Source organism: Pseudonaja textilis, chromosome 2, assembly GCF_049901715.1.
Source record: "Pseudonaja textilis isolate UNSWEBS1 chromosome 2, rPseTex1.2, whole genome shotgun sequence".
Lineage (NCBI taxonomy): Eukaryota > Metazoa > Chordata > Lepidosauria > Squamata > Elapidae > Pseudonaja > Pseudonaja textilis.
Window position 1 is genome coordinate 34,758,830 of NC_141991.1, and position 13,255 is coordinate 34,772,084.

Genomic DNA, 13,255 nt, shown 5'->3' on the forward strand with positions numbered 1-13,255 from the left:
GAATAAGGACCCATAAACAAAGGGAAAGAAATTCTTGGCTTGACTCTTGTATATGTGGAAACAGCAGTCTGATGATGCTTTAAAGAAAGAAAAAAAGAGACCAATGTTGATATAATTGTAGGGGTTGGTTTTTTTTAGCAGTGGTGGGTTTTAAAATTTTCTACTACTGCTTCTATGGGCATGGCAAGGTGGCTGTGGCAGAAGGATACTGCAAAATCCCCATTCCCTCCCCACCCCACTAACCTGCTTTCCAGTTCTGTTCTCCTGTGGTGGGCAACAAAAGATCAGCTGGGACTCAGGAGGGGGTGGGGCCAGTCAAAGGTGATATTTGCCAGTTCTCTGAACAACTCAAAATTTCCACTACCGGTTTTCCAGAACTGGTCAGAATCTGTTTAAATAACCACCTTTGTTTTTTTAGTCATAAGTAATATTTCTATATTTTGTGTTCATCAGTTTTCATCTGGAATACAGGACTATCTCAGTTTCTGGGAACCTTTAAAATCACATAAATGAAGGCAATGAAGAATGTCAGTGAGTCAGAAAACAATTCTCACACAAAAAAAGAAAGAAATATGAAAGAACTGAATATCTTTAGCCTAGAACTGTGATGGTGAACCTATGCCATGCATGTCGGAAGTGACATGCAGAGCCATCTCTCCAGGCACGCCAGCCATCACCCGTTGCTATTCCAGCTGATCTTCGGGTATGTGGGAGCACTGGAAGCCGCAAGAGCAGTTCCCGGCGTGTGCATGCATGCCAGCCACCTGATCTTTTGGTTTCTAATGTGCACACGGGCAAGAAGACCAGCTGGCCAGCACGCACGTGCACTCCCATTTCGGCACTCGGTACCACTGGCCTAGAAAGAGATGGGGCACAATCACACTCATCAGATAATCTTTTTAAAAAAACCCTATCACATGGAAGAGAACAAAAAACTTGTTCTTTGCTACCCAAAGGAGCATATCTAAATGTAATGGGTTTAAATTACAGGATGCTTTGTCAGTGGAACAAATCCCCAAGACGGGTGGTATTAAGTATGGGAAATAAGAGGCTGAACCAGGGCTTAGTGCAACAAGGTTTATTTACAAGGACTGAGCGTGCTTGCTCAGCCTGGAACTGGCTCGCAGCGAACAGCGAAAGGGCTGGACCCAGCAGCCTGCTTTTATAGCAGGCTGCTGGGAAACCAGCCAATGAGAAGGGCAGCCGCCCCTGCAGCGAAACGGACCTGGGTGGGAACTTCTTCAAGGTCCAGGGACATAACACCCTTCCCCCAGATGCGAACACGCATAGTCCTTGAGGTATACGGGAGGTTTGTGCTGGCGTCCAGAGCGGCGCAACTCTGGTGTGCTGTTTGGTGGATCAGAGTCCGTCGGTGACTGTTGGCTCGATGATGAGTCCTGAGTACCACCCTCGGTCGGAGCAGGTCCGGGGCTAGAGGGCTGGACGCTGGGAGTGTCCTCACGCCCGTCTGGCTCGGATGGGTTGGGCGCTAAGTCGCCGCAGTCAGCATTTGGATTCTCTGGTCCGGCTGAAGGTGTTAGCAGGTCATCGGGGTAGATATTGCTGTGTGGTAGTTGCAGCGGACTCTCACCAGTCTGTGCCCACAGTCGCGGCTGACGAGGGTGCCCTGGCGTCTCCGAAGCTGGTCCAGATGTCGTCTCCAGACCCGGCCATCTTCCAGCTTAACCCGGTATGATCTGGGTCCTGTGATGGCTCTGATTTCTCCGGGATCCACAATGGGTGCCAGCGAAGTTTTCATGAATACGGGTTCCTGCAAGACAAAATGCCTACTCCCGATGTGGAAGCGAGAGGAGAGTCAGGGCAGTAATGTGGGTGAAGCCTGTCAATACAGTTCGCAGGCGTCTGCCCATCAGAAGCTCGGCCGGGGACTTGTTGGTTACCGTGCAAGGGGTTGAATGCTGGCTTAACAGGAAACAGGATAGTTTGTGGTGCCAGTCATCCTTGTTGAACCTGGCCAGGGCTTCTTTAGTGGTCCTAACGGCTCTCTCTGCCAGCCCGTTACTGGCAGGATGAAAGGGGCCGTGAAGATGTGACGAATGCCCAGGTTGGCGTAAAGCGACTGAATTCGGTTGGCTAATTGGGGACCATTGTCGGAAACAATGGAGTCTGGTGACCGTGCGTAACGAACAGGCGAGTCAATGCTTTGATGACTGCTTGTGAAGTGGTCGTGGATAGTTGTGCCACATCAATCCACTTTGAGTAAGAGTCTCGACCACGAGGAACATTTTGCCATGCAATGGGCCTGCGAGATCGATGTGAATCCTGGACCAGGGTGCGTTGGCACTTTCCCACTTGGTGGGGGTGGCAATTGGAGGATGGACGGGGAAACCTGGCAGGGATGGCAGGAGCTTACCCATTTGTTGATGTCCTCGTCGAGGCCGGGCCACCAAATGTAACCCGGCGCCAAGCGCCTTCATTCTGGCGATGCCGGGTGGCCCTCGTACAGCGCCTCCAGCACTTCAGTGCGCAGAGATGTCGGGATGACCACTCGAGTGCCCCACAGCAGGCAGCCCTGTAAGCTCGATAGTTCCTGTAAGCGGGTCTTAAATGGAGTGAATTTAGCTTCAATGTCACTGCCCGGCCACCCCTCCTCACCCAGTCCAGTACCTGGGCGATCGTTTTGTCCGCTTTGGATTTATTGGCAATATCAAGGGCCGTGATTGGGAGGTCCAGTTGGGTGACTTCAAAAATGGCGTTGACCGGGGCAGGGTCTTCAGCTGGGGCAGGCAGGGGCAGCGGCTGAGGCGTCTGCGTGGGACAATGTTTTACCTGGGCGGTGTGCGAGTCTATACGAGTATGCTGCTAGGAAAAGGTCCATCTGGTCATTCTGGGGACAGAATTTGGGGTCTGCTTGTCACCTGCTAGTAACCCTAAGAGCGGTTTGTGGTCCGTGACTAGCTCGAAAAAGTGGCCAAAGAAATTCGTGAAATTTCTTCACACGCTGCAACAGCTGCCAAGGCTTCTTTATCGATCTGACTGTAATTGCGCTCTGTTGCAGAGCGTCCTGGAAAAAAAAGCGATAGGGGCCTCGGGCCGTTGGGGAGCCTGTGGCTTAAGACTGCCCCAATTCCGAAGGGAGATCGTCTGCTGCCAGTACTAATGGAAGGTTGGGGTCAAACTGGATAAGCACTGCCTCTGATGTGAGTAGCGACTTGACTGTGCGGAAGCGGAGTCTTCTTTGTGTCCCCAATGCCAAACCGTTTTTATCCAGAAGTCTGTGGAGGGTTCTGCCACAGAGGCTTTATGGGGCAGGAGCATGACGCGTAAAAGTTCAAGAGCCCCAAAAGGCCTGCAGTTCCGCTTTGGAGGTTGGAGTGGGTGCCTCGTGTATTGCCTTAACCTTGGACTCCAGGGGTGAATGCCTGAGGCGTCAATTTTATAACCCAGAAAGTCCACCTGTCTAGTGGCAATGGCACATTTTCTTTTTAACTTGAGGCCATGCTGCCTGAACCTCTCTAGGACTGCTCGAACTCTCTGGAAGAGTTGGGGTCTGTTCCTGGCCGAGACTAAGATGTCATCGAAGTAGGGTACTACTCCAGGAAGGCCCTGTAAAATCCGCTCCATGAGGATTGAAAAATGCCTGGGGCAACACTTACGCCAAACTGGAGGCGCTTGCACGGAAGGCACCCTGTGGGTGACAATGGTCTGAAGTTCTGCCGTTTGGTCATCAACAGGAACTGTTGATATGCTTGAGACATGTCCAATTTGGCAAAGATGGTGCCAGGTTCAAAAGTATGTAATAAATGCTGAATGACAGGTACTGGATAAGCGCTAACTTGCAAGAATTTATTGATTGTGGTCTTGTAGTCTGAGCAAATTCTCAGGCTACCATCTTTTTGAGGGTGTGGCGATGGGCGTCTCCCATTTGGCGAAGTCTGTAGGCTCCAGGATCCCTTGTTTTAGTAATTTATCTAATTCAAGGTCTAATTTAGGCAGAATGGCGAATGGAACTCTGCGAGGTTTTAACCGAATTGGGACTGCCTGGGGATCGACTGAAAATGAGATAGGGGTGCCGTTATAACACCCTAACTCATCACTGAATACGTCTGAGTAATCAGCAAACAGGGAGTCCGTGTCAGAGGTTGAGGTAGCATGGACTCCTGTTAGCCCTAAACCGAGGTGGGGAAACCAATCAAGTCCCAAAAAGTGTAGGGAGGTTGCCGCTCACTACCACTAGAGGTAGGTGGCCCTTAAAGGTTTTAAAATTAACAAAAAACTTGCCTCTGCCGATTACAGGAATGGTCTTCCCCTGGTAGTCCTTTAGGCTAAGCTGGCACTTCTGGAGTCGGTTTCTTGATAGGCTGGGTTGAAGCTCCTTGGGGTGTTCCAGGAAATAATGGAGAGCGCTGACCCCGTGTCAACCTCCATGTTGCAAGGTTTACCTTCTAATAAGACGGAAAGAGAGATTTTACTAATAGAATAGCAAGTGTGATTAGCGCGGAGGTGTGTGCGACAGTTTAATACTTGCCTTTGGGGCCCGGCATGTGCGAATGAAGATGCCCTTTGTGCTACGTTGTGTGAGGCTTGGCATACTCTTGCAATGTGCCCCTTCTTATGGCAGTTGTTGCAAGTGGCTCCTTTGAATTTGCATGTGGTCCTCAGGTGAGGTCCACCACAGGAAAGAGCACAGGGTGATGTGCTTGGATGGCCCGGTGTTATCTTGTCTGGTTCCTGCCTGCGGGCGCCTGGCGTTTGTGAGGCGGTGAATGTCGGCCTCGTCACTTGGGTCTTCCTCGTTGACCACCTCTTCTGAGTGGACGGGAACTGCTGTTTGCTTGGTGACAGGACCTTGGATCTCGGTGGCTGAATGAGATGCCAGCTCCTCTGCCAGGGCTACCTCGATGGCTTGAGCGAGGTTAAGGTCTTTTTGGCGAGCAGCCGTCTTTGTAGGTGCAGGTCCTTGACCCCACAGACCAGCTGGTCTAGGAGCATGTCATCAAGATAGCTGCCAAACCCACAATGGAGTGCTGCAGTCCTGAGAGCAGCCATGTACTGATTGATGCTCTCTTTGTCCCCCTGCTTCCTCATTCTGAAGGTGAAGCGTCTGGCAATCTGTGAAGGTCTAGGAGAATAGTGGTTAGTAAGGATTTCTAACAGTTCTGTCCAGGGACATTCTTTAACTCACGTGGAGCCACAAGAGCTGTGGCTGTATCGAAGACGATGGCTCCACAGTAGGTCAGGAAATATGCTTTCTTCGGTGTTCCCCTGCATCAGCCAATCCGATGGCGTCGATGTAATGATTAAACCGATTCTTGTATGATTCCCACTTCTCCTCATCCGGCTTGAGCGCTGGGAAGGCTGGATTGGAGTTCATGTTGTGGGTCTACTGGTTAACCTGTTGGGGAAAATGCTTTCTCTCTGGGTAGCAGTAGAGGTTTAGTGCCTGTGCTAGGCAAGTGCTCTCTCTCTCTGGGGTAGCAGTAGAGGTTTAGTGCCTGTGCTAGGCAAGTGACTTCAGCTCTGGGGAAGTTTGCAATTCCCTTCTCTCTCTCTGGGGATCAGAAGGTGTTTAGACTGCAACGGTCATTGGCAGCGTCTTTTGAAATTCGCGCCTGTGTGGGCGTTAGCGATTTCCTAATACAACGCTGTGTTGCATTTGAATGTGCTTCAGCTGACAGCTGTTTGAATTTCGCGCCTAAGCGGCACGGCGGCTGCGGCTCGCAGCGCTACACTTCCTCTGTAGCTTATGCTAACAAGCGGCTACAGGCGCTTCTCACTTTCACTAGCTTGTTTGCTGATCGCTTTCTCTCTGGGTTGCGATCAGCGTTTTCTCTATTTTGGCTGATCGCTCTCTCTCTGGGCTGCGGATCAGCGTTTTAGTGATTCAGCGTTCGTTCTCATTTCGGGCTGATCGCTCTCTCTGGGTTGCGGTCAGCGTTTGCCCTTATTTTGGCTGATCGCTCTCTCTCTGGGCTGCGGATCAGCGTTTTAGTGATTCAAGCGTTGCAGCTTGCCTCTGGTAGCCATCCCATCCTCGTCGCCAGTATTAAGTATGGGAAATAAGAGGCTGAACCAGGGCTTAGTGCAACAAGGTTTATTACAAGGACTGAAGCGTGCTTGCTCAGCCTGGAACTGGCTCGCAGCGAACAGCGAAAGGGCTGGACCCAGCAGCCTGCTTTTATAGCAGGCTGCTGGGGAAACCCAGCCAATGAGAAGGGGCAGCCGCCCCTGCAGCGAGAACGGACCTGGGTGGGAACTTCTTCAAGGTCCAGGGACATAACAGGTGGTGTAATTGCTGCAGGACTTCAACTAGAGATTGCCTAACTTTCTGTGGTGACATATTCACTGAGTAGAGGTTTGTGGCTGATGATGTATAAAATTCCTTCCAACTCTCTGAAATGTAAGAGGTGTGCTTGATAGGGTTTTCCCAAGCACTAAATGAACAAACTACTTTATCAAGACCACGTACCACCTCCTCCCTCCCACTGAGGAACTGTGTCCTAGATGTTCACTAGAAGTTCTCCAGGTACACAAATGTGTGCTTGAAAGTCTCAGAGGGCAAAAATAATAAATGGGGGAGGGAGTTTTTGCTAATCCAAATAGTTTTCCAAGAATCAGAGTAAAGAACTTCCAACCCTGTCTGAATATACCAGAGATTGGACCTAGGATTTTCTTTGTAGAAAGACCAGAGTCATTTCTGTCATGACTATCTATCCAATGGTACCTAATTTTATGCAGGATGACAAAAAGGATCTTTGTGCACTTCGTAAGTCTTGAGCAGACTGGAGATGGGGAATCAGCAGATGAGGCTGAAAAGATAATGTCTATAGGCATTTTTAAAATAGTCAGGAGGCAGGTAATGCAGGCTAAGCTCAAAAATTTCATAAAAGTAACTCTAACCATTTCATATCACATCTGCACCTTCGTTTGTTCTAAATTGAAGAAATGTCTATCAGAAAGGAGATTATTGCAGACAAGGTCATGGGGAAAAGAAGAGAGAAACTGCAAAGGTAACAGGATGAAAACTGACCCAGGAAAGTATTTGGATCAAGCTTAAATTTAAACACAATTTAGGACGGGCATCAAACTCAAGGCCCATGGGGTGCTTAAATTCAGCCTACAGGGCCAGCCTGGAACTATCAAAGGACTGGCCCAAGGTACTTTTGGTGACTAAAACAGGCCACCTGTGGCCCCTTGTGCCTTGTTTTCACTCTCCATAGCACTCTGCTGGCAGAAACGGGGCTGAAAACTGACCTGAAAAATGGGCCAAAAAAGGGCCATACGGCCCATTTTCGGCCAGCATGGTGCTGCAGGAGGCATCCATTCTGTCCCCCGCTGGTTGCCGCTCCCCCGCACCGGCCCACAGAGGAGAGTGTGTCAGGGGTGTGAAACAGGTTTTCTTCAAGGCCCTGGTTTAGGATATTCTACTTCCTGCTACAGAATTTATCGGTTAAAGAATATTAGTTGCAGAAATAAAATTTTGTAAGCTTGTCTTCCTGGCTTCTAAACTTAGAATTACTGACTCAGACTTAATATAAGTCACTAAATGGGTTATATATCCCCTACTCATTCTGTGTCACCAACATGTATAATACACACAATGTTGAAAATGTAACAAAATGCCATGACATGTTCCTGTATTTGGATCAAGCTTAAATTTAAACACAATTTAGGACAGGGACATCAAACTCAAGGCCCATGGGGTGCTTAAATTCAGCCTGCAGGGCCGGCCTGGAACTATCAAAGGACTGGCCCAAGGTGCTTTTGGTGACTAAAACAGGCCACCTGTGGCCCCTCGTGCCTCGTGTTCACTCTCCATAGCACTCTGCCGGCAGAAACGGGGCTGAAAACTGACCTGAAAAATGGGCCAAAAAAGGGCCATACGGCCCATTTTCGGCCGGCATGGTGCTGCAGGAGGCATCCATTCTGTCCCCCACTGGTGCCGTTCCCCCGCACCGGCCCACAGAGGAGAGTGTGTCAGGGGTGTGAAACTGGTTTTCTTCAAGGCCCTGGTTTAGGATATTCTACTTCCCACTACAGAATTTATCGGTTAAAGAATATTAGTTGCAGAAATAAAATTTTGTAAGCTTGTCTTCCTGGCTTCTAAACCTAGAATTACTGACTCAGACTTAATATAAGTCACTAAATAGGTTATATATCCCCTACTCATTCTGTGTCACCAACATGTATAATACACACAATGTTGAAAATGTAACAAAATGCCATGACATGTTCCTGTAAGATACTGAAAAATAGCATCTTTAAACCTTTGCTTTATTTTTGGAGTCACACACCAAAGTAAGACAGAAAGCAGAAGACAAACATTCTAGGGAAAATCCACACACACATCCACACACATGACAGCCATCACCATCATCTTTCCTCCTTGCAACAGAAAGGAGTTAGGGAGATAAATTATTTGGCAGGGTAAGAAAGGAAGGAAAAAGATTCAGCAATTCAGCGCCCAAGCAATTATATCCAAGTAATGGCTGAGCTTCAGAGTCATCTTCAGAAATACCCTTGCTTTACAGCAGAGAAATATGCAACCATTTGTCCTCTTTTCCTTTGCTGTCTTTTTTATGATGCCTCATAATGGTTGTGTAATTGTGTGTAAGTGTTCCTGAGAGGGATGAATAAAGGATGGCAAGAGGCGCATGCCATGCCAAGATTATTTATTCCCAGCAGGATCATCCAAAATGTGAAGGTCATCCTAGCCAACAGGAGTTACCTGTATCAAGGGAGCAATGATACCGGAAGATGTATCCTAGGAGGCAGATATTACTTTATTGACAATGGCAAAGGCATTTCATGTTGCATGAAGAAGCAGTGGTAAACCATGCTTGCATTTTAGCAATAGCTATAAGAATAGCACTTAGACTTATAGCACTTAGACTACAAGAATAGCACTTTGACTTACAGCCCTCTCTAAGTGGTTTACAGAATCAGCATATTGTTCCCAGCAATCTGAGTCCTCATTTCATTAATCTTGGAAGAATGGAAGGCCAAGTCAACCTTAAGGTGGCAGTGAACTGAATTAGCCTGCAATATTGCATTCTAACCACTGTGTCACCATGGCTCCTCCCAAGAAAATGACATGGATAGACATGAGAAAGTCAAAGAAATAGTGCTGGATGAAGGTCCCCAAATCAGATGGCCTTCAACATGGTACAGATAAAAAGTTGAGGATCTTTCAGTGTGCTATAGTTGTTTATAATGTTGTTTATGACATGGCTAGATTAAAACTTTTGAAACATTTGGTTGCTGATTTTCCATATAAGAAATCTGAAACCGCAAAAATTTCAGTGGGAACAAGGAATGTACAGGAAGAAGGATGAACATGGCCAAGATCAACAGTGAAAGTATATAAATCAACAATGCATTGACAGTTTCTATAATCTACTGTTTGGATAAACATTCCCTCCAATTCCTCAGGCAGGTAATTAATAAAAAAAATTGAACAGCAAAGATGAGTATTCTTTCTGAGTGCTCTTTCACTAATATTTTTGAATTAAAGTTTTATAAAATCATCTAACCCAGGGCTTCACTGAGGGCCACATCAGGGGAGCGGGGGGGGGCATGGCCAGGGTGTGTGTGGCCAGCTCAACATCACTCATGTCAGGGGCACTTGTGGTGGCCTGAGTGCTCACGGTCCTCCTGAGCTCCATTTTCACTGTCGGAGGGTTGCAGGAGGCCATTGCAGCCTAAAACGGAGCTTGGGAGGGCTGCGTGTGCCACTCCCAAGCTCCGTTTTCACTGGCAGTGGCACCACAGGCTTGTCCTTTGGGTCAGATATAAACACCCTGCAGGACAGAACTGACCCCCAGGCCTTGAGTCTGATACCCCTGATTTAACTTTTACAGAATATTACTCAATATTCTGCTTTATTTAAAAACTGAACTCTTCTTTTGGCTTCCATGTTCAGTACATGCTCTATTTTTCCTTTACTGTTTTCCCTCTTTCTTCTATATAGTATTAAAATGTAAGATTTATTTATTTGTTAAACATGCTTGAAATATAGGCCTTTAACTTTTCCACATCGTGGAGTAATTTAAAAGTATTAAATAATAAATTTGCCCCCTACAAAACCTATGAAGAGGCTAAATAAATAAAATAGCATATCTATTATCCTAAAATTCTAGAAATTATGAAATGTTTTAAGTATCCAATATGCTACCCATATTGTGTCCATCTATACAGTTTTATTTCCTTTGTTTAACATTGAACAGCCTGCATCCAATTCACTGTGCATTCACCATCTTTCCCCATATTGCCATAGTCACGGTTGGTTTATGCAACCAAGATGTTTCTGTGACATGGCCACTAACGTTGTGGAGTGAACACTTGCTTTGCCATGTCAAAGATCCCATTTGTTGCAGGCATTCTATAAACGTTCCCAGGCATTTAGATTTGAGATCAGGCTGACACCTTTGAGAGCTACAGCTAGTCCAATACCCAGTATTGGATTACATGAGTCTGACACATTTGGTTTACAGTAATAGAAGAATGAAATGCTGTGGAAGTATCCAGGAAAGGAACTTTAATGACAATTGTCTCTTCTGAGACCAGAACATTTTTAATTTGGGAATTAAAATTTCAAAGTGTTCATTACTTCTACAATAAATAAATATTATTATCCCCTGAAGGCCCTTTGGTTAGAACCAGTGGGACTTATATGCAAAGAGCTCGTGGACAAAGGAAGCAGTTCACTATTTCAACCCATGGAGATGGTTCCATTTACAAAGACTTCATTTTGCCAGCTGGATTATAAATTGTTGCAAAGAAGCAATGGAATTTCCACATGCTGCCTGGGTTTCCTTATGGAAAATATGTTTTGTGCGTTGTGTGGTCTATTACTGTCCTATTACTGTCACTGAGAATTATGTGTGCAAGTCATACAGCCAGGAAAGCTTCATTCTCAGAAAATCTGTTTCTATACAAATATAATCTTCATTCATTCTGAAGGTATAATGAAGTGCAACTAAACAAGACCACACCAGAAGAATATTGAAGGTCTGGAAAATAATTTTCTTCCTAAGTGAAGAAGTTGTAATATATAGGATGGACTCATACTTCACTGATCAAATGCAATATATTTGTTTTGTTTGTTTGTTTAAAGGCTTGTCTGGAATTAGGATGGTTACTTAACTGTAACCTTGGATCCAGTCCATTTTGCTGCAGCTTATAGACATCACCAAGAAGATTGTGATGACAATGCAATATTGACCAATAGTTGACATAACTTGCCAAAGGGAACAGTCAGTCAGCTTTCTAAACAACTTTAAATAACCAGAACAAAGCTATTCAAAATGCCTTGTAAATAAGGAAGACTTCAGAATACAATGGATGATTATCAGCCAGGAAACAAAACTGATTTATTAAAGAGATCAAGCCTTAAGCTTAATCTGGCCCACACAAGAAATACATATTGTAGGTGTAAAATGCTACAGAAAGACTTCCAGTATCACATACATTGAGATTAATTATGCTTATTGGAACAACTATCCTAAAATTCAGAAGCTATACAGGGGCTGACTGTCTTTTCACTCAAAGATGCTTGCTGGCCTGTCCTCATGATTCTGCATTCATTTCATCCTTAGCTCACATCATGGGGAGCCTGGGTTAATTTTTTAGCTATTGCAGTTCATTTTTTTTCTTCTTCTCCTGAAATGTCTTATTGCAGTGGACATCTGTGCCTCTCCAGTCACTCAGTGTAGCCCTCCATGGCTATTTTGGCTTGGTTTGCAGAAGAGATTGTATAGTGGAAGCCAAGGAATGCACACCAAACAGATGGTCAATGCACACCAAAGCCAGATAAGCTCTTGGGTTTCAGAAACAAAGAAAGGAACCCCTCCCCTCCATGACATGCCTTGACACATTTCACCTACAGGGAGAAAGGAGAACTGGAATTAAAGAACAAGGAGAGATGGGATTGACTCCAAAGAGGGTGTGTAGTTTCCCAAAGCAACTTTTGGAATGGGGGGTCTCTTTATAGGGATATTGTTTCCCTCTTCAGCCAAATTAATTGTTTAGCCTAGAAGAACTAAGCTATTCTAAGAGATCCATCATACCTTGTGGAATCTACCTATACCATCCTTCCCATAAGCAAGTTTAAGAGGAAAGAGTCCCCAGTGGACGATTATGCCTAAAAGAAATGAAGCACCATTTCATAGACTATAGCTTCTATACAAATGGGGAATGCCATATAAAATCTTGACATCAAATCATTCATACATATACTCTCATATTCTTACCTCTTCTCCCATCCCCATTTCACATTAGGGAGAATATTCAACACTAGGAGAAACAAGCCAGAGGAATTCATTGATCATTTTTATTAGCATGTTTATTGGCATCTGTAAAAACAGCACTGCTCTCATTACTGAAGCAGAATAGCATTTGGCAATGAAGCTAGTATAAAATATACCAGAACTGGAGTGTTTTCCCCTATCTGAAGGATTATAGGAAAGCATTCTCATACCATTTATCAGAGATCTCATGTGAATGAGCCTCCAGTGACAGGACATGAGGACTATAAGCCAAAGCTTAAGAGATGTCCAAGCCTCCATTATCAAACTATAGTATAGAAGTACAAACTTAGGAAAGAGATTCCTGTTGATATCTTTCTATAGTTAGACAGAAGATCAAGAACAATACATTTACCTTGATCTAACTTCTACCAATATAGAATTATGGAGCTGAAGCAGACTGCTGCGATGCAGCAGTTAAAGTATTATATAGAGACTAGGGTGATTTGAGGTCAATTCAGGGTCAGCCATGGAAATTCTTTGGATGGCTTTGGGCCAGTTGTTCTCTGTAACCCAAATTTTCTCACAAAGATGTTGTGTTAGAAAAGGGGAGGAAGGAGAACTAGGCATGAGACCTGAACTCCTGAATGAAAGATGGGATGCAAATCAAATTAACAAATAGAAATAAATGTTCAATATGCTCATGAAACACTGACATTGATTAATTAAAACCAGAAAATCCAACCCAAAAGTTACTTGGTTCTGCATGAAGAAAATAGAATCTTGAGAGAAAAGGGCATATGTACAGTAACAGCATGGCATGGCAGTTAGAAAACTGAGCTATGCTGAGGACACCTGGTATGCTTAGTCTAAACTACCTAAAACATATTTGAAGGATGAACTGTGGGGTATGTCAAAGGTAAACAAAGAGATGGGATTTATACATAAATAAACATTGCCAAATACCAATCCAGCTGTCAATGGGATTCTAGCCAAAAGGATTCCTTAAGAAAAAAGGAGATATCAAGATTCCAACATTTGCAAAAGTA

The 13,255-nt window shown here is 45.2% G+C and overlaps 1 long non-coding RNA gene across 2 annotated transcripts in view; it reads left to right on the forward strand.

Annotated features, from left to right (window-relative positions):
• Nucleotides 1–13,255, forward strand: part of LOC148126824 (uncharacterized) — a 40,606-nt gene that overhangs the window by 2,215 nt on the left and 25,136 nt on the right. The gene's annotated exons all lie outside the window — the stretch shown is intronic.